At 31.2% G+C, this 22,018-nt stretch overlaps 1 protein-coding gene across 2 annotated transcripts in view; it reads right to left on the bottom strand.

The window, feature by feature from the left end:
* Positions 1 to 19,866, bottom strand: part of Btk29A (tyrosine-protein kinase Btk29A) — a 328,522-nt gene extending 308,656 nt beyond the window's left edge. For both annotated transcript variants that reach the window (XM_065500668.1, XM_065500669.1), the window contains exon 1: positions 19,644 to 19,866. The gene's annotated coding sequence lies outside the window, so the exon portion shown is untranslated. The remainder of the gene's footprint in view (positions 1 to 19,643) is intronic.
* Between the last annotated feature and the right edge of the window lie 2,152 nt (positions 19,867 to 22,018).

Raw genomic sequence — 22,018 nt, 5'->3', positions numbered from 1 at the left:
TGTCTTGCGTTACAAAATATTTATTTTGATAGATATCCTACTCGCATCCCACTAAGGGACTAAAAATATCTTAAAGGAATGGACCTAAGCTTTCTTTTGACTACAAAAAAAATTTTAAAAAAAGGGCCCATTTGGAAAAAAAATCGTATTTGCAAAAAAAAAGTCAAAAATTGTAAGTCTTGAGTTAAAAAATATTTATTTTGATAGATATCCCACTCGCATCCCACTAAGCGACCAAAAGGGTCTTCAAGGATAATATCTAAGCTTTTGTTTGACCTAAAAAAAAAGATTAAAAAAGGGTCCATTTTGAAAAAAAAAAGTCAACAAAGTTTTTGATTTTGCAAAAAAAGTCAAAAATTTTATGTTTTGAGTTACAAAATATTTATTTTGATAGATATCCCACTCGCATCCCACTAAGCGACCAAGTAGGTGTTCAAGGAAAATATCTAAACTTTATTTTAAGAAAAAAAAAAAAATAAAAAAAATAGCGTATTTTAAAAAAAAGTCAAAAAAGTTTTTGATTTCGGAAAAAAAATATTAAAAATTTTTTATTTTTTTTTTTAAATATTTTTTTTCGAAAGATCGAAGAAATAGCTATCTATACTATTTGGAACACATTTTGCTAAGAACAATAGGTAATAAGTTACATGGATAAGAAAAAACCCCTGTTTGACCAAATTGTCAAAATTTTACCCCCTATAACTCAGAGAGTTCTCGACCGATGTTGTTGAAAAATTGTGTCTGAGTTACTATCCAATAGAGCTAACCTTGGTGCAAATTTCATCCCGATCGGAAGACATCGATTTCAAAAGTTGGTTCACTTGACATGAAATCCCCCATATATAAAACTTATTTGGAGCGCAATTTGTAGAGATACATTTATAAATTAAACGATAAAGTCCAATTTCGGAAGGGGGCTAGGTGAAATAATGGACCGATTTCAGGCAGTTTCAATAGGCTTGTTCCTTGGGCCGGAAATAATGAAATAATATGAACCAAATTTTATCGAAATATCTTCAAAATTGCGACCTGTACTCTGCGCACAAGGTGTACATGGACAGCCAGCCAGCCGACCAGACGGACGGACGGACATCGTTTAATCGACTCAGAAAGTGATTCTAAGTCGATCGATCGGTGGGTGTTAGACTAATATTTTTGGGCGTTACAAACATCTGCACAAACGCATAATACCCTCCCCACTATGGTGGTGTAGAGTATAAACATCGGCTATATTTAAACTCAAAAATGTTTGACGGTAGCGGCTTTTAAAAATTATCAGCGGCTAGATTCTCTGGTTCTCACACTACTGTACGATATTCTCATTAAGTTCGTCCGAAGTTTCTGGCTTTTTAACAGCTGACTTTAAAAGTTCAAAGAAAGTGGTCAAGAAGCGGTTAAATCGGGCGATATTTGCAATTGGGTTATTCACACGGTCTGCTATTAGTCATATTGTTATAATGTCCTAATATATAATAATAGTTGTTGTTGTGTTTTAAACAACAAAAAGTATTATTTTATGACAAAACAATAAACATAGTTCAAATAGTCTTACTGCCTGTTCCACGATGTCGAAAGAAATTTATATGAAAAACACTCAGTTTTTAAAATTCTTGCGAATAAATTTCATACAAATTTGTTTGAATCATTTTTCTTTCGACATCGTGAAACAGGCCTTTATTAGTTTAGGATTATTTTCTTTGAAACACAACAAAAATTTGTTTAAACTATGTATCATAATATATTAAGACATTATGACAATATGTCCAAATAGCAGACCGTGTGAATACCACAAATGTAAAATGTAAACAAGGTTTTAACATTTTATATCATCCATGAAACTCAAAATCACTCCTAGACAGAGGTTTGAGTTTCAAATTTGAATTCAATTTGAGGTTGTCTTGTGTTTGTCTTTAAAAACCCCCAAATAAAGTTGTCAAGAAGTGGTTAAATCAGGCGATCTTTTCAGCCACTGAAAATCGTCAAATTGGAACATTCCAGAAAACACAATGTCAAACATTAACATGGCTTTTACTAATTCCAACTTGGAAAGAGTTTTGAGTTTAAAATTTCAATTCAATTTGATGTTGACATGAATTTGATTTCAATTCATTTTCAATTTAAGATCAAACCTTATTGTTTACTGAGATTATGCGATCCTGAAATGCATCCTTCAAAATTTCCATTCCAGCGAGAGTTTGCGTTCAATTAGAAAGCCCTCAGGTCCTCCAGTCCCTGACTTTAAAAAAAATTGTCAAGAACCGTTTAAATCTAGCGATCTTGTCATCCACTGCAAATCGGCAATTGGTACAATGTTAAACTATAACATGGTTTTAACATTTGATATCAAACCTACTACTTAATTTAAACCTAGACATAGGTTTGAGTTTGACTTGAGTTTAATTTCAAATCATTCTAAATTTGATTTCAAACCTTCGTGTTTGAAGGGATTAAACGACCAGAAAACGCATCCTTCAAAATGTCCATTAGCGTGCGACCTTTGTGTTCAACTCCACAGTTCTATTGGAACCTAATGTCCATCAGACCCTGTCTTAAAAAGCCCTTTCTGGTGATCTTGCCGGCCACTGCAAATCGGCAGTTGGAACATCCAATGTCAAACTTTAACATTTGATATCAAACATGAATCTCAAACCTACTAATTGCAACCTAGACAGAGGTTTGATTTCAAATTTGTAGTCTATTTAATGTTGACTTGAGTTTGGTTTCAAATCATTCTCAATTTGAATTTAAATCTCCGTTTTTTGCAGGTATTAGGAGACCAGGAAACACATCCTTCCAAATGTCCATTGTCGTACGAGCTTTGCGTTCATTTGCTCTTGGAACCTCATGTTCTCCAGTCCCTGACTTACAAAAAAAAAACCTAAATAAAGATGTCAATAAGCGGTTAAATCTGGCGATATTTCCAGCCACCGCAATTCGTTAAATCAGGACATCTCAAAAAACACAATGGCAAATGTTAATAATTTTGATATCAAACATGAATCACCAACCTCCACAAGAGGATTGATTTTAAATTAGGTTGACTTCAGTTTGATTTCAAATAATTCTGAATTTAAAATCCCGCTCGCCTCTTAACTGAAAGGGCAACTGTGATCCTATCAACAGGCATCTGTCGGTAGACTCCTGTAAAAATTAAAAAAAGCCGAAAACTTGAGTAGAAAATTTAAAAAAAAGTGAATGTCGTCTGTAATATTTTTTGCGTAAAAAAATCATCACTCAAACCAAGGCTAAAGCTGGCCACACACGGAACGATTTGTTCGCCTGATTTGTGATTGAAAATTTTCAATTACTTGTGATTTTGTTCGCGCACAGCCCCATTAACAAGTCAAACACAAACAAATCACACTCACAAATCACCCGTGTGTGGGCAGCTTAAGCCTGATAAATACTATGCGAACTCTGTACCATCAATTTCAATGGTAAAAAGGGGTATACTGAATTTCGATAATGTCGAACCTTTCGGATACCCAGTTGAGGTCTCTACACCCAAAAAAAATTGAGAAAAATTCACGATATGCTGTTGACCGATTGGAGTTTGAAAGTGCGAGAGATTGTGGAAGCCATAGACATCATACATGGCTCACTTGGGCATGAGAAGGCTTTCCGCAAGATGGGTGCCGCGTTTGTTCATAATTGATTGCGTTGTGTACTCGACAACTTCGCAGGAATGTTTGACGTTGTTCAACCGCAATATAGTCTAGTTTTAGTACCGTTTCGTAACCGCGAACGAAACGTGGATCCACCACAACACACTGGAGACCAAAGAGCAGTCAAAACAGTGGGATTCTCGGGGAAATTCGATCATCAAATGACTATTTTTTTGACCTCGACAAATCTTATTTTTTGAAAGGGATAACAAAATTGAAGAAACTTTGGATAAAGCCTATAAAACTCAAAGGAGACTGTGATGAAAAATAAAATGATTTTTTATCCAAAGAACTGTGTTTCATTAAGAAAGTCACGGGCTAATTGTAGTTTGTGGAAACCTAAGAACGTAAGATTTCAATATAAAATTTCCATTTTTCAGAAACTTTCAGCAAACAACATTCCAACTACTTTGTACCTCCTTTGTGTAGGGCATTCCAAAAGCAGAACATTCGTCAACATACCTTTTCATTTAAATAAACTGTAGTCAACTGCAATTTGACGTTTCATTTCGTTTTGTTTTTTCCTTTTAATTTATAACTGGTTTTAAGCGCGAGCCAGTTCTATGGCAGTGTTTAAATTTTTTTCCACTTATTGTTTTTGTCTTCTGTCTTAAATTGTATCTGTTTTTTTTTAAGTATTTTTATCCATATTCAAAATGTTTAAGCCAGGCTATTATAACCTTTTTTGCAGTAACACGAATTTACACAAAAAAATAAAAGTAGTCAAAATAATGAACTATAAACAAAAGATTAAGATAAAATTCATTTAACCGGTTTGAAACTGTGATTGTGTAGTCGCTAAAATACATAATCACAAAAGCTGAAAAAGAATTGATAAAAATCTAGTTGAAATTATTTCAGCGATTTATTTCATTCATTAAAAAAAGTGAAATGTTGCAAGAAAAAAATTAATTAAATTAATCTGTATAAATAATGTTATATTTGATGAAAAAAAAATTATTGAATTCTTAGAATTTCGTATGCACGTGAGAGAATCTTAAATTTAAATAAATTTAAAATGATTTGTGGTTGGCATAAAATTTCGCAATTTAGAAAAATATTTATGCAAATTTTTTATATACAACCAAGCATGTTTGTCTTATGTTAGAAATTGTACAATATTAATGCAAATAAAATAAAGTAGAACATATTAATTTTGAAAGATTTTCTGAGTCGCTGGAATCATAGAGAAAAACACATAGAGCGGCAACCACAAACAAAAAACTAACAACAAATTACTCAGAATAATTACACTTACAAGTGTTGTTTTTGTTTTCACATATTTCTATTTCACTACTTAGGTTTTTGACAACTGAGTTAGGTCTTTGACAGGAGAGTTTCCCATCTATGTGTATTTATCTATGGCATTCCAGCCAATCAATAAAAACCAAGTCATAAATTGTTAGAAATCAGAAAATAAAGCTCATTTTAAATCATGCACAAACACGTTTATGTTTTTGCTAAATTGTTAAAAAAAAAGCGTTGCATCCATCCAATGTAAGCTGCTTTATTTACAAGCTTTCTTTTGTATATCGAGCCCTTAGCGCCAAATTATCGTAAGCGACATTTTCTAAAAAAAAATTTTTTTCAGAAATTAAAATTTTATGGAATGTTTAGTCCGGTTTGAATGAAATTTCACATGCGCAAAAAGCAAGTATTTTCATTTTTAAATTTTGAATATGGACCACATGGGCCAACCAGGAGCGCGGAGAGGGGTCCTCAAAGTAGCACACTTCGGGTATGTTAAATTTTAAAAACGATCGTATTTCTTCGTTTATGTTCTGATTTCAAAAAAATTACACATGTAGAATCTCCTCGTCGTACCTATCAATTATTTCATATAGCTTAGGAGATATTCGCATTTGAAAATTAAATTTTCACATTTTAAACCACTCTACTCCAGTTTTTTTGATAACAGCGGATCCAAATATTTCCAGATTTTCTCCACTTTTCCTTTGTTGGACTAACAAGCAATGTAAGTGTCAAATAAAAAGAAAATTCTTTAAAAATACTGACCTAGTTCAAAGTTTTATGCATTTGAATTTAAAACAGCGATTTTTCGATACTTTTTTGGGAAAAAGTACTTTTTTTCTTTTTAAATTATTTAAAAATTTTCTAAGAAGATGTATAAGGCATTTATACTTTTTGAAAAGCTAACATTACATCAAATATTTGCAATGAAAAACATTTTAAAATTTTTTATACCGAGAGGACCAGGTCCACCCAAAAAACGCCTACTTTTTATGTAAAATTCAACTTTAGGGCAAAAATTCTCAAATCGAATGGTCGATATCAAATTAAAAAAACCCATTTTAGATGTCCCAATATGTTCTTAATTATTTTGTAAAGGATTCCGATAACCCCGACACTGGTATGGGTATGATAGACAAAAAACTAAAAAAATCTCATTTTTGGGATTTTTCAAAACTTTTTTAGGAATTGCGGGATTCACGATAATAAATTTAAAATGCATGAAGTGTGAACAAGTTAAGTGAATTTTTTTGAATAACCAAAATGTTGACGTTAAAATTGTTGACGTTTGAGATATATCCAGCCCTTAGCGTCAAATTATCGTAAGCGACAAAACACAAATTTTTATTATTTTTTTTTTTTATTATTTTGAAATTTATACATAGAATTAACAATGTTTTGATGAGATTTATTATAATTTCGTTCAAGCTATTTACCGGCAGCATAAAAATTATACAGCCCAATTATGAATAAAAAATTCCCCGGGAGTTTTTTCCCATTGAATTTGAATAGGAAAAATGGGAAAAGGGAAAAAACTCTCGGGGAATTTTTATTCATAATTGGGCTGAATAATTTTTATGCTGCCGGTAAATAGCTTGAACGAAATTATAATAAATCTCATCAAAACATTGTTAATTCTATGTATAAATTTCAAAATAATAAAAATTTGTGTTTTGTCGCTTACGATAATTTGACGCTAAGGGCTCGATATCTCTCAAACTTCAACAATTTCAACGTCAACATTTTGGTTATTCAAAACAATTCACTTGACTTGTTCACACTTCATGAAGTCAGTTGGACATCCTAGATGTTCTTCATTATTCGTTCCTATAAGCCCAGCCATAATTTTTTGAACATTTTAATCAAATTCGAGTAATTTTTAATACTATGCTTTAATTTTCTGATCATAAATGAAACTTTTGTCGAGAGAAAATGGTAAGCTATCCGCGACTCATCTAAATTAGTCCTTTCTGATCAATTTCCACTCACTTTTGAACATTTTTTGAGTAATTTTTAAGTCGAATCTCTTTTTAATCATTAATGGTAATCATTTTTTAAGCGTGCAACTTATTAATCAGTCGAAAAAGACTCAGTTTGGTGATTAGTCACCCAACAATCTTCCAAATGCTGAATGGGAAGGCGCTTGATATAATAAAGATTTATCCTGAAATTTACCAATTTATTCTTAGACTTGAGCAGAATTTTTATATATTTTCTATTAAAACAGAAGACTCCTGGGAATCATAACTCCTTTATAATCATAAAGTTTTCTACATAAAACCACTCATTATGGGTTGAATACAATGGATGTCTGGTTTTTTTTATGCATTTCTTTATAAACTGTTGTTTTAGTGGCATTAACGGTATAGGGATATTCCAATGTATTTAATTTCAATACAACTAGGAACACGGAATTCAACAAAACTTGGCACTATATGGAAATTTAATTGGCAACAAGTTAAGAATTTCAAATGACTTAGATGTCTAATTCATATTTATAATTGACAGTTTTTATGTTTATAATGTAGATACTTATTTACATAAATCATTGCAAAATTACTTTAATCCCAGCAACAAATTTATGTGTAATTGAAAATGGCTTATTACTTTCTAAGAGCTTTGAGGATAGACTTAATATTTAAATGGGCGACATCTGTCTTCCAACCCGCAAAACATTGGTAAACCAGGCAATCGTTGTAATGAACGAGTTGGTTTCCAATCCAATCCAAAAGATGATAGAGTCCTATGGGCTGGAGAATATCGGTGATCTAGATTACGATACTGCCGATTCTTAAGATTCTGCTCCTGTCAACACTACATATGTCAGTTGACTCCTGTCAAACTGACAGATTTAGTTTGTGTTTGACAGCCATTGATAGCAGACTACCACGTAACTTGAGGAGAAAATATCATTAAGCATTATTTTTTACTGAAACAAATCCTCACTCAAACCCAGTCTAAGTTTATTAAATACTATGGGAACTCTGCACCATCAATTTCAATGGTGAAAAAGTGGTTTACTGCATTTCGTTGTGGCCGTACAAGAACGGAAGATGCCACATGTTCTGGACGCCCCGTTGAGGTCTCTACAACCGAAGCAATTGAAAAAAAATCATGATTTGGTGTTGGCTGACCGGAGATTCAAAGTGCAAGAGAATGTGGAAGTCATAGGCATTTCACATGGCTCAGTGGTTTCAATTTTGAATGATCACTTGGGTATGAGAAGGCTTTCCGGTAAGATGTCTACCGTATTTGCTCAGAATCTCTCATCCGCCCTATTCTGTGCAGTTTCCATGGCAAAAATCCATGAATTATGCTACGAATTGCTCCCTCATCCGCCCTATTCTGCGGATTTAACACCTAGCGACTATTTCTTATTTCCAAACCTGAAGAAATGCTTCGGCAGAAAGAGATTTGACTCCAACGATGAAATTATCTCACAAACAAATACCTATTTTGATGACCTCGCCAAATCTTATTTTTTGAAAGGGATAAACAAATTGGAGAAACGTTGGACAAAGTATATAGAACACAAAGGAGCGGTATTCACAATGTAGAGTACTTGGCCTGGCAATGTAGTGAAAGAGCACAATATCAAAAAACTAAAAACAAAATACATTAGAAGTTGAAATGTTTGTCAATAAATATGTAGCTTTTTGGCAATGATATCCTTGCGTCGAGTAAACAGACTTATTTAGTCTGATTCATCTTTTATATTTAATTGATCGATTTCATTATCATGGGATATTGCGCCATTATTTGGCATATTCATATGAATTTACACCATTTTATTTAAGGAATCTCGGCATTAAAGGTAAATGCAAATACGAATATTTCTGCATAATATCCTATAATAGTTGAGTCAGTTTATTTCTGAGATAAACTAAATACTAAATCCATCTGTTATTGGCTTCACGATGGCACTCCAATTATAATTTACAGAATGCAGCTTATCGTCAATGGTTCTTCTTCAGGTCTTTGCGGAAGCTTCAGGATGCCAACTAACTTGAGGATTCCATTTGAATGCTTCTCGGGTATATTTTGACTCTAACTTTTATGAAGGTTTCTTTCTAATTAGGTCAAGTTGTTTACAGTCTGTCATGTTGCATCGGTTAAATCTGTTGTTTATTACTCATTTACTGATGCCAAATCCTAATGGCAAATTACACGACTGATTTTCACCAAGTGGCAATGCATCAATCAAAAGTTACAATGTTGTGTCCATCACCGACAGCTCAACAGATGATTCTTAAATTTTTGTATTGTTCCGAATTGACTGAAATTGACATGGAAGACATGTGTTTACAGGAAGATCACTCGTGGAGGTGACTTGAAAGCACCGCTGAATCACGCCGATTGCTCACCGAAGCTTATGGTGAATGTGTTTCATCGGTTTCAACATGCGAGAGATGATTTATGCGGTTCAGAAGTGTTGATTTTGACATGGAAGACAAAGATTGCCCGGGTCAGCCATAAATGTTTGAAGACCAAGAATTGGATGATCATTACTTCATGAAAATTTTGTCAAACTCAACAAGATCATGCAAAATCATTGCGCGCTACTCAAGCAGCAATTTCAAAAGGTTTGCGAACAGCAGCATTCATCCAATAGCAGAGAAATTGGGTACCTTACGAATTGATGCTTGAACGCTGTAAAAAATAATAATTTTTAGTTTTACTTGCGATGAAAAATGGATCCATTACGATAACCTGAAGCGTAAGAGATTGTATGTGAAGCCCAGCCAAATATCCATGGCGCTATGGTAATTCTCTGTATTTGGTGGGAGCAAAAAGGTCCTATCTAATACGAGCTGCTGAAATCTGACCAGACAATCACAGGGAACCTGTACCGAACGCAACTGATTCATTTGAAGCGATCATTGGCCGAAATATGCGGCCAGATCTGAAGCCGTAATATTTCATCATGACAATGTTCAGCAACATGTTGCCATGCCTGTTAAAAAGTATTTAGAATGAAGTAGTTGGGAAGATTTGACTTACCCGCTTTACAGTCTAGACCTTGCCCCGTCCGACTACTATTTGTTTCGATCGATCTAGAACGTTCTCTCTCTGGGATACGCTTCATTTTGGAACAGAGTATCCAAAATTAGATTAATTCGTTTTTGGCCTCAAAAGATGAGCAGGTCTTTTGGATCGGAATCCATATCTTGCCAGAAAGTTGGGTCATAGCTTACAATGGCCAATACTTTGAATAAATTTGTAATGTATAAATGTTTCAAAATAAAAGCTTTAAAAAAACTCTGCATTTTTAAGTCAATACATTTTTTAGCGATCATTTGAAAGCCATTGAAATTTGCCTGTGATCCTTTGAGATGACTTCGAATTTAGTAGATTCAGTATTGCAGAATGTATTGTTACAATAATTTAATAGATTACGAATAAGCCTCTCAAATGGTCAAATAGGCTAAAGAATGGCCCACTTAAAATATGAACGCATGAAAATAGCTATAACGTTTAAAAGAAAAGACGGATTTGTATAAATAATATATTAAATTAAAGGAAATTTATTTAAATTTATGAAAAATAAGAAATAAAATAAATTTTTTGTTATTACGATCGAAAGAACGTGCATGTCTCTTAATACTTCCCATTAATTTTTGCACATCTCCTTTAATTTATTTTTAACATTTGCCCAATATTTTTCAATAGGACGAAATTGTCGACAATTAGGAGGATTCATAAATTTCGGTATTAAATTCACCTCATTGTCTTTGTACCACTTCATGGCAAGATTTGAATTGTGGCATGACGCAAGATCAGTCCAAAATTTTACTAAGTATTTGTGCCGTTTAATAAGTTGTAATATTCTTTTTTGTAGAGATTCATTGAGGTATAATTCTTACGTCATTGTTGATGATGTCACAAATGCAGCAGTCTTCAAACCACAACTGCATATCGCTTGACATACCATAATTTTTTCCCAAATTTATCCAATTTGGTGTACTTGTATTTATAGCCGCTTCCACGCTTCATTTCAATATAAAATTTATTTCCAGGTAACTGTTTAAAATCACATTTTACGTATGTTTCATCATTCATCATTATGCAGCCTTTAAACATTGATAAAACTTTGATGTATAATAGACGAGCACGTTTTTAGGCAGCAGACTCCTGTTTTTCTGTGCGGTTTGGGAACCTGATCACTCTTTAGGTCTTTATTCAACAGATTACACTTATACGCTAAATGGTACATCTACATTTATTACATTTTTTAGCTCGATCTGGGTCGGACATTCCAGGATTATTTTTAATTAAAATTATTATATTCTTCTTTAAGGTGGATTCTTGACATAACTTTTTCACTTGTTTTGGTTTCCTGCTTATACATCCTGTGGTCTTGTAACGTTTTATATTACTATATACTGTAGATTTATGAATTTTATGAAGTTTTGGAATTTTACAACCACTATATGTTGGATTTTTTAAGAAAGTGTGCAAAATTTTTTCACATCTATTTTGCAGGTAAGATTACGATATATAAATAAGTATAGTTATCATTAGCTGTTGTTGCAACAGTTCCACTATTGCCGAGAGTTCATTGCTGGGGAATAAACGTTCGGTTGATACATCTGTCGCTGAGTTGAAAATCTTTCGCCGAGTATAGCTCGAGGTCGATCCGGAGGGTAGATTCAATTGTCGTGGGAATCATTTGTAGTAGGGTATGCTAATATTGTGAGTCCTCTCAATATCTCCAGCAACAAACATGAGACTTTTATCCTTTTGCTTAATAATAAAACCTGTCTCTCTACGAATCTGTCATTTCGAGAGAGCTGACCAAGTATCTCGTTAAATAACACACTTAATAATAATATGCAAGGTTTGCAAATTAAATTAAAAAAAACAAGAAACAAATCGAATTAAAGTTTCTTGCTACCTTCCATCTTCGCAAAATGCCGCTGGGTTTGTTTTTTAATTCTATTTTGTTTTCTTATCATTAATTTCTGGCCATGTCCCCGCATAAAACACGCGTAGTAGTAGAATGTGGATTTTGCTAATCAATATGCGTTACATGTCATGAAATTTAATATACCCATAAACAAAACAAAAAAAAATAAAATAATAATAAAGAAATATTCTATGTAAAATCATATGTAATGGTCTGCCCCTCTGCTGCTATTCACGCCTATAATTTTGTTTTAATTTTTGTTGATTTTCAGTATAAATCGTTTTATTCAGCGTTCATTACCCCATCATTTAATGGCGATAGTTTTTACTTTTTTGTGTGATTCCATGCGTCATTAGCATCGCTGTTTTCACTACAAAACAGTGCAGCATTTTAGCTGGAGTAGTGTGAGGCGTAGAGGGCTTCTCTAAATAATTTGAAGCAGCTTTAATACCATATAAAAGCCATAAATCAAATAATATGAATACTTGGGCACTTATCAGTCACCAAAAAAAAACAAACAAACAAACATGAATATTATAAAGTGCGAGTAATCGTTTAATGTTTGTTTATAATTAAACAAATAAAATATAAATAAATAAGTAAATAGTGGATCACAATAAACTTGAATAAATGCACAAATTATTCATAAAGTTATTTATTGTAAATATGAAATGTCTACACAGTTAATACTACATGTTTAAGCCTTGATAAGGAAATGTCAAGCTACACCAAGAGAAAAAACTTGTTATATTTGAAAGTCATAGACATTTGTTTTAATATTCTGGGCAACTCAACTGCCGTTGTCCATCTCTTTATAATGATAAAAGGTTTCACCGCCTATTGAATTCAGTTTGCTTATTATTATTATTTACTTTTGTTAGCAGTTGAAATTGTTTGTAGTGTCCATGTGAAAAGGGTTTGAATAACAAACGCTTAATATTACGTTATCGCCCATAAATACTTAAACGAGTGTACAGGAATTTAAGTTTTTTGTTTCATTTGTTTATTGATAAGAAAAACACATTTCACTTTAATATAAACAATAATGCTTTTTCAACATTAATTTCAATACAGTTTTCTTGTGAATACAACATTATTATACATTAGATTTGAACAAAAATACAACAGATGATTATTTATTTTCAATAAGTATTTCTGTAGACGATAACAAAGACTTTGAAAAGTGCAGCTGTTATAATAAAAAGGGAAAAATTAAGTTGAAAGCCTTGTCAGTATTTGCACGTTTAATTATTTTTGGAATAAAGTATATTGCAGCCTGGATTATTGAAGATCTATACAAAAGTCTGATCTTAACTTAATGATAACCCAAAGATTACTCATGATCATTAGAAGAAAATTGTATAGTATAAAGCTCAGACTCTAAAGGTGAATATCATCTGAGAGATTCCCCTAACTATCAGTATTTGTAAATCTATGTTAAAGGAATAGTTATTAGCAATACTCCATAACTGGAAGAGTTATTTTAAACATTCTTTATTCTGCATTATACCCTACACCACCATAGCGAGGAGGGTATTATGGTGTTGAGTTGATCATTGTAGAAATAGAACGTTCAAGAAGCATCAATAGATGGTACTGGAAAAATCTGAATGGTAATGCAGTGTATATAAGGTGGCCGTGAGAACATCAACCAGTCAGTCTAATTTGAAGCATCGTTAAGTAAAGATAAATTAAATGCCTTTCAGTGTACTGTACAAGTTGTGTAGATCGATCAAGCCCGAGCATATAATACCCTACACCAAGCAAAAGATCAAAAACAAGCGTGTCTATATGGGAACCATGGACCGATCGTGACAAAATTTGGTGACATGAATTTGGTATATATAAAACTTATTTGTAGCGGAATTTGTGACCGATAAAGTCCAATTTCGGGAGGACATTGTATCGGGGCTAGGTGAAATAATGGACCGATTTCAGCCAATTTCAATAGGCTCCGTCCTTGGGCCGTAAAAATTATATGCACCAAATTTGATCGAAACAGGGAAACCGGAAATATGCTCTAAAAAAAGCGTTTTTAGCCCTTTAAATATGCAGTAAAAACTTTAAAATATGATCTTAAAATTTAAAAAATATGCTTTTAAAAAAACAAACTTTTATATAATTTTTAACCAAAAAATATACTTTTATTTAAAAGAATCAATACAATTTATTTCTAAAAAGGTAAAGTAACATAAAATAAACAAAAATAACATGAACTAAAACAAGTATAACAAAAACTAAATACAACATAAAAACTATAGGAACTTAACCCTCTAACCGGCAAGGCTGCCTTTAGGCGGGTATTAAATGTATGAAATGCTACTTTATTTGGTTATTTTTTCCCGTTATAACGGTAAATACGTGTATACGTTTATCACAATTTACTTATTGTGATAAAGAAGAACGTGCACTTGTCTTTTGTTTGTTTTTATTCCAACGTATTTCTTTTTTTTTTCAAACAATAACCTGGTATATTATTTTACCTCGAAATAAAATTGGCCGGTTAGAGGGTTAAGGTATGAAAAGGCCTCGAGAGGTATTTTTTGATGATATTTTATATAAATATAAAGTCACTTCTTCAATTAAGGTTATTATTGCAATAAATTACAAAATATTGACTTAAATTTTCAAATAAAAATCGTTGTCTATTGGATCTGAAAACATATTTATACATAGAAAATGTTTTTCGACATTAACTGATGTTATAGGAGCAAATTTAAAAGACAATATTTCTTTAACACTTAGAACGGTTAAGTTTGAATTAGAACTAAAGTTTGATATTTAGATGGCAAATAAAACAAATAAGAGAGCTATATTCGGTGCCGAATCTTATATACCCTTCACCAAATTATACTTCAAAATAAAAAATTGAAATATTTTTAGCTGAACAAAAATTTTTATTCAGTTTTTTCATTTTTTGAAAAAAAAATTTGGAATTGTTTTTTTTATTTTAAAATTTTTTTTATTAAAAAAATTTTTGATTTTAAAATTTTTTTTTTTGGTAAAAAGCCATCTATTTTTTAATTTTGAATTTTAAACAAAGCTGTAACACAACAGCGAAAAATAAGTAAGACAAAATTTGTTTTTGATAAAGTCAAAATATGCTCTAAAAACGCAAAAATATGACATAAATACGCTCTTAAAACAAATATATGCAAAAATATGCTTTTAAGGGTAAAATATGCACTAACAAATCGATGCCAAAATTCTTAAATATTTCTGAAACGTGTAAATATCTTATCCATGTGGTCATTAGACTCAACAGAAAAAACATGCATTTGCATATTTTGGTTTCCCTGGATCGAAATAACTTCAAAATTGCGACCTGTACTTTGCGTACAAGGTTTACATGGACAGACAACCAGCTAGCCAGCCAGCCAGACGGACGGACATCATTTAATCGACTCAGAAAGTGATTCTAAGTCGATCGGTATACTTTAAGGTGGGTGTTAGACTAATATTTTTGGGCGTTACAAATATCTGCACAAATGCATTATACCCTCTCCACTATGGTGGTGTAGGGTATAAATAGCACCAAGATAGAAATCGATTAAAATAAACAAAAATTAACCACAACAAAATTTAATTTAGTAACAATTATTATGTTCTTAACACGTTATTATTAGAAGTAAAATATTGCTGTCTTTTTTGGCAAAAAAGAGACCGACCACCTCCTACCCATAAAGATTCTAAAATTTTGAAAATTTTGTATCGAACTTGTATGCCAAATATATTTTTTCATTCCCCAAAATAAATTCTTAAATATTTTTGGTTTCCTTTTACACTTTTTTTGACTTTTGGCCATCTATTTTTAATAAAATTGTGTTTGGGGATATCGCATTCAGTGCCACGACATTGACCTTTTAGCTTGAAACCCAAATTTATATCAGTTTATCATTCCATAGATCATTCCTATGGTCATAATTTCTTTGATTTATATCTGAGTATGATTTTATCAAGCATTTGATCATATAAGATTGAATTATTTATTCCACATACTCAATATAATCTTCGAATGTTATATATAATTTTAAAATCTGTGTGTTTGTAAGATAAGATGAATATATTATCTTAAATTATGGTTGAAATTGGATTCGGAGGACATTCTATAGAAATCTGATATTAAACAATATAATTTGTTTAATTATTTGACCAAAAACTGTTTTGGTACTTGAATGCTGAAAAGTGGTAATGCGACTTCGGAAATTTTACATTTAATAGAGGATGTTATATTTTTATTGGTGAAACTTTTCTAAGATTTGAATAATTTAAATGTTGTTCAAAACTAGTCGTCACTTTTGACCACCGTGCAGAACATAAATGCCTGATTTTCGAAACGGTGGGCCAAGAGTGTTATGATTAAAAGAGATAAGCGGTTTCGAAACCTAAAATTTATATTTTTATTTCAACGCAATGTTTTTTAAAACCATTTCTTTTATTCTGAATTAAGCTAATTTCTATGTTCAGAAATCATTATTTTTTTAAACTAGAGCTCACATATACCACTTTTTTGTTACTAAAAAATTTAAGAGTAAAATTTTTTTTTTTTTGTTTTTAATTTTATTCATTTCGATATAAATAGATTCAAATTATAATTTTATGGCGATTTTTTAAAACGAAAACATGAATATTGTTACGAAATTGTACTTGAATTCAAATATAACGATCTGCTTATTTTTCAAAAAATACCATATAGTCGATTGAAAAGTTAGGCCGTAATTTTGTAAATCACGTCACAAAGTGATATTTATATGGAAAAGAAAAACAAAATTTCAAAAATTTTAAAAATTTGTTTTTTTTTATATACAAATTCTTAACAGAACAAACGCACCAAAATTCATGCGTTGGTTTGCCTTTCATAATTTGAAAATTTTGTATATAAAACAAAAACAAATTTTTAAAATTTTTGAAATTTTGTTTTTCTTTTCCATATAAATATCACTTTGGTGACCTGATTTACAAAATTAGGGCCTTAATATTTCTTAAAGAAAACTTTACTCATAGAAGAAATAGAGATTGATTAATGATCTTCTATATAGGTATATAAAAGAGTAACGTTACTGACTGACTGACTGACTGATTCATCATCGCACAGCCCAAACGGCTGAAGCTAGAATCACGAAATTTTAACTGTGGGTTCCTCCCTCCCCAAAACTATCCGATAAGAAGGAATTTTTGGAAATTCGAACGTTTAGGGGGTAAAAAAGTGTAAAAACGGGTAAATTCGGTAACCTTATATCTTCAAAACTAATAAAGATACAAAAAAACTTAAAATAGCATGTTACTCCATTTAAAAAATAAGCTGACAGGTGTTTCGTACTTTTTGGAAATTCGAAACTTTTAGGGGAGAAAACGGGTAAAAACTGTATTTTGGTACTTTTTTGCACCCTATGTATATTTTAAACCAATAAACATAGAAACAAATTTTAAATCGTATTCTTTAATTAACAAAAGATAAAAAATATAAGTTTGGTACTTTTTGGAAATTCGAACCCTTAAGGGATAAAAATTGTGTTTATTTTTGGTACTTTTTCATAAAATATGTTTTTCTATAATTTGACATAGACATACGAATATTTTATTATGAGCTCCCACCACGATACAGAAATTTATTTGAATTAAATTTTACCAAAGCAATGGGGATAAAAAAGGTACCAAAAAGGGGATAAAATCGGGAAAATACATTTTATTGCAAATTATTAAGCCGATTTTGATAACTTTTTTAACATTGGTTCCTGGATTCGTACAAAAATTAACTAACAGGGTGTTATTTGGAACTCGAGTGCCAAGGTGTATATTGGGCCAAATCCGGGTAAACAGTTTGGTACTTTTTTTAAAACATATTTTTTCTTGGGCACATTAACACAGATTTTAATATTTTGAGACATGTCTGTAGCATAAACAATTTTGCCAAAATGGAATATTTTTAAAGTTCGAACTTGATTGTTTCAAGGAAGAAAAGGGAAATTGGTACTTTTCTCCTAATGGTACTTGTTTTAATATTTTAAATTATTTCACTTATCGACATTAAAGTTAGCTGATAGGGTACAATATTTAGGTACCAAAATGTGAGAACTGATCTATAGGTACTTTTTTTTAATGGAAAATTCAAGTGGATACTTCATTGTACTTTTTTTATTATAATCGTACTTTTTTGAATTTTCTATAACAATGAACTTAGAAACATGATATTTAGCATATATGGTCCTAAGTGAGTGAGAATTCTAGAGATAGACTTTTTGGTACTTTTTCTTTATTCGACTTTTTGTAATTTCTTCACCAATTAACCTAAAACCATGAAATTAAGCTTATATGGAAGTGAGTGGGAAACCACAAGTGGGGGCTTTGTGGTACTTTTTATATATTCTAATGGTACTTTTTGAATTTTCTGCAATAATGGACATAGAAGTATGAAATTAGGCGTCTATGGTCCCAAGTGAGTGAAAATTCAAGGCCATACTTCTTGGTACTTTTTCTTTGTTCTCATAGGTACTTTTTTGAATTTACTATAATAACGGACCTAGAGTTTCCAAAAAACCGAAGAATTTCAAAACCGCGGTTTCGTTTTTTTTTCGGTTTTGTGATAATTTTTAAATATTAATTGTTATATATGTATATACAAATTAAAATTTCAAACTTGACGGGTTATGGTTTAGTCAGTGCGAATTCAAAAGTGATAATGGTACTATTTGTTTATTGCAATGGTACTTTTTGCAATGGTACTATTTTATAATAATAAACCTAAAATTTTAAAATTAGGCACACATGATTCTGAATGAATTTGAATTCACAAAAGGTGACTTTAGAAATATGAAATTAGAAAAATTTACAATCAGATTCACAAAGGGCGACTTAATAGTACTATTTCACTCTTCTAATTGGGGTGGCGAAGCGCACCGGGTCAGCTAGTATATTATATTTAATTAAAATTACTAAATACCATGTTAATTGATTTAAGGTTCTGTGGTGCTATTATTTTGACCGACACTGTACATATTTGTGGAAATGTTTTAAAAAATAATTCACAATCACATGGAATTTAGCAGACAATTTTTGTCTTAATTACCTGGCCACCACTGTAGGTCAAAAATAGAAGTTGTCCTGGTTTTTTCCTCATATCTCAGCCATTTGTGGACCGATTTTGCTGATTTCAAATAGCAAACTTCTCTAAAGTATGTATGACAGAATTATTAAAGATTTGGATCCCGAGGATATCTGGGGTCATCAGAAAATAGATTTCAACAAACAGATAGACGGACATGGCTTAATCGACACCGCTGTCTATAAGGACCCAGAATTTATATACTTTAGAGGGTCGGAAATGAAAAATGTAGAAATTACAAACGGAATGACAAACTTATATATACCCTTCTCACGAAGGTGAAGGGTATAAAAATACAAATTACTTTGTAATATTTTTTATATGAAATATTTGCAAATGTTTCCATTGTATTGTCAACCACTGTTTATCTTGAAAGGCTCTTCCATAAAAAATGCTTTTGAACTCTCAAGGTCATTTAAATGATCTACACAAAAAGTTAAATCGAAGCTTAATTTGAATAATGATGGAATTTAAAGACACCACAAATATTTACAAAAATGGTATAAGTTGATAGTTTTATGATGGAGGAACCAAAGATGGTCATACAAATAAACAAAAATGCTAAATTAGCAAAAATAAAAATAAAATACAAATATGACTCACTCCAATTGGAACTTACTAACCAAAATAAGTTGTTAATCTTAAATTTAACACTTAAAAGCCCTTTAAAAAGCGACCATGTTAAAGATAAAACAAATAACCAAGTTTTCTTACTTACCTCGAAAGATGTCTTGTTAAGTGTGGCTTAAATGATGGCACGTTATGTTTTTTTTGTATATTTTCGGCGAGTTTAATTAAGTTATTTTATTTATAAGTTAATCTTCATACAAAATTTCAAAGCGGCTCTTTAGTGAAACAACAATAATGATGAAAAACAACTAATTAAGGCGCGAGCAGTTTTTTTTAAAAACATAATAACAACAAACACTAGATGATGTACACAGCAAGAGTGAGTTGTTGTTGTTGTTATTGCTCTTGTGGTTTAACAAAAACAATAATCTCAAGTACAACAAAACAAATAAACAATAATAAATGGCACTTTCAATTTCTTTCAAATAAATATTTGCTCAATTACACTTAATTATTACACTTTAAAGGTTTTTAGTTAACTAATCCATTAATTTTTTATATTGATTCAATTCTAGTTACAAATATGTTTTATTTCATTATTATTCCTTTAATTCTTGGAATATTTTGTATTTCTTTTATTTCTTACTTGTTTTTTTTTAATACACACTCAATTCAATAGCAACAACTAAAACTCTGATTGGATTCTTGTTTTATCTTCTTGCTTTTTTGTTTTGTGATTAATGTTGTTGTTGTATTCCCTACAGGAATTTTTTTGTATTGTTGTAGAAAATAAAAAGCAAGAACAAAAAACGCACCAAAATGCCGAAAATGCATACGAAACCACTTGTTGCTATAGTTAGTTTTGGTTTTTATAAAAAATCACTGAGTTTGTATTAGTTTTTATTAAATTTCTTTTATTTATTATTAATTATAATTTGTTTAATATATTTCTTTATATATTTCGTATTTTTATTGAGTTATTTAAATGATTATTTAGCAAAAAACTGCAAAACTCTTTATTGAAACACTATTGCCCCCGACAAGAAAACAAACTCTGGTTAACAAACTTTTTTTTCACTCAATCGAGAGAGTAAAGTACTAAATTGTGCAGAAAATAAATATTTACTCTTTTTTGCAGAACGTGTTGCCAGACAAACAGAATTTACAGAATAATAAATCTGTGCTACCAAGTTCAAATTTTCAGTCTGGCTATTTGCAGTGATGCCGGACTTTCTGTCATAATGTTTTGGAAAACTATTCGTACAGAGTTGTATTTTGTATTTGTTTTTGAGACTTTCCATGACTGGAAACGATTGGAACGGCAACGAACATGCTTCATGTTTGTCAAACAAACTCGTCAAACACGCCTATCTAAATTACATGCGTGTTTGACAAACACTATTAAGCAGGGATTTTTTACTCGTCGAACACGTAAGGATTACACATGACTCGTTGTTCGACGGTTTGAAGGTGTTTTCTGCGACAGAATTTGGTTTGTGAAACTCAAAAAAAGCAGCGAGAAACGCCAATTTTGGATTTTTAAAAAAATTTGCAAATTTCCTCGACACAATTTAGAAGGCAGAAGTTCGAATTTTTATTTGTATTCACATTAGGAAAAGTGGTATTAAAAATTCTAAAAAAATATCAATCTAATTAATAACTCGAATATTTGCAAAGATATAAAGAACAAATCAGGAGATAAGATATTTGTGCATATAATCAGATTTAACAATCAAAATTTTCTCATGCGTACATAAATAAAGTAAGGAATATTATTTAATAAAAAAGGTAATTAAATAATAATAGCTGATCATCTTTTTTAGTGGCTATGCGAAATTGCATAGTTTCTCAATATTTTGCAATTGTCCCGCCAAGGCATTGTTTATAGAAAATACATTTCACATCTCCAAAGAATTTCACCAAATCGAAAGTTATACTTGACTACGGTACCCAGGTAATTTACATTAACTTTAGCGTCATTAAACCTTAAAAGTGGCTTGCTGGTCTTGGACATGTATTCAGAGCGATTGGTCAAATAATACACTAATTTATTCACGGATTCACGTCGACGATATACATTTCCTCCGATTAGTCAACGAGCTATATCGAAAAATAAAATCTTGATTTTTTCGTCCAAAGGACGAAGCCTATTGAAACTGGCTGAAATAGGTCGATTATATCTAGCCCCTAGTCCTCCCGAAATTGACTTTAACTTATGTAGGTATCTACACAAATATTGTTCCAAGTAAGTTTTATATATACTGAATTCATGCCACCAAATTTTAAGCAGGGTAAAGTCAATTTGTCAGTCAGGTAAGGATTGTATGTGTTCGTGTGAGGTGACTGTTTGAAGAGGTTGTCATGGATCCATTTATCATCGCAAGTAATGATTCGGTGCAAAAATGATTTTCTTTTATAGCGTTGAAGATAATAAAACAGATAATCGATTTCGATTGGAAAATTCTGATGATGCAGAAGGTGAAGAAGAAGAAGAATTATAATTAGGAGAGAGTAATTGAATCA

This window comes from Calliphora vicina, chromosome 2 (genome assembly GCF_958450345.1).
Source record: "Calliphora vicina chromosome 2, idCalVici1.1, whole genome shotgun sequence".
Classification (NCBI taxonomy): Eukaryota; Metazoa; Arthropoda; class Insecta; order Diptera; family Calliphoridae; genus Calliphora; species Calliphora vicina.
The sequence above is the reverse complement of the archived record's forward strand: the minus strand, read 5'-3'. Positions and strand labels throughout refer to the sequence as shown.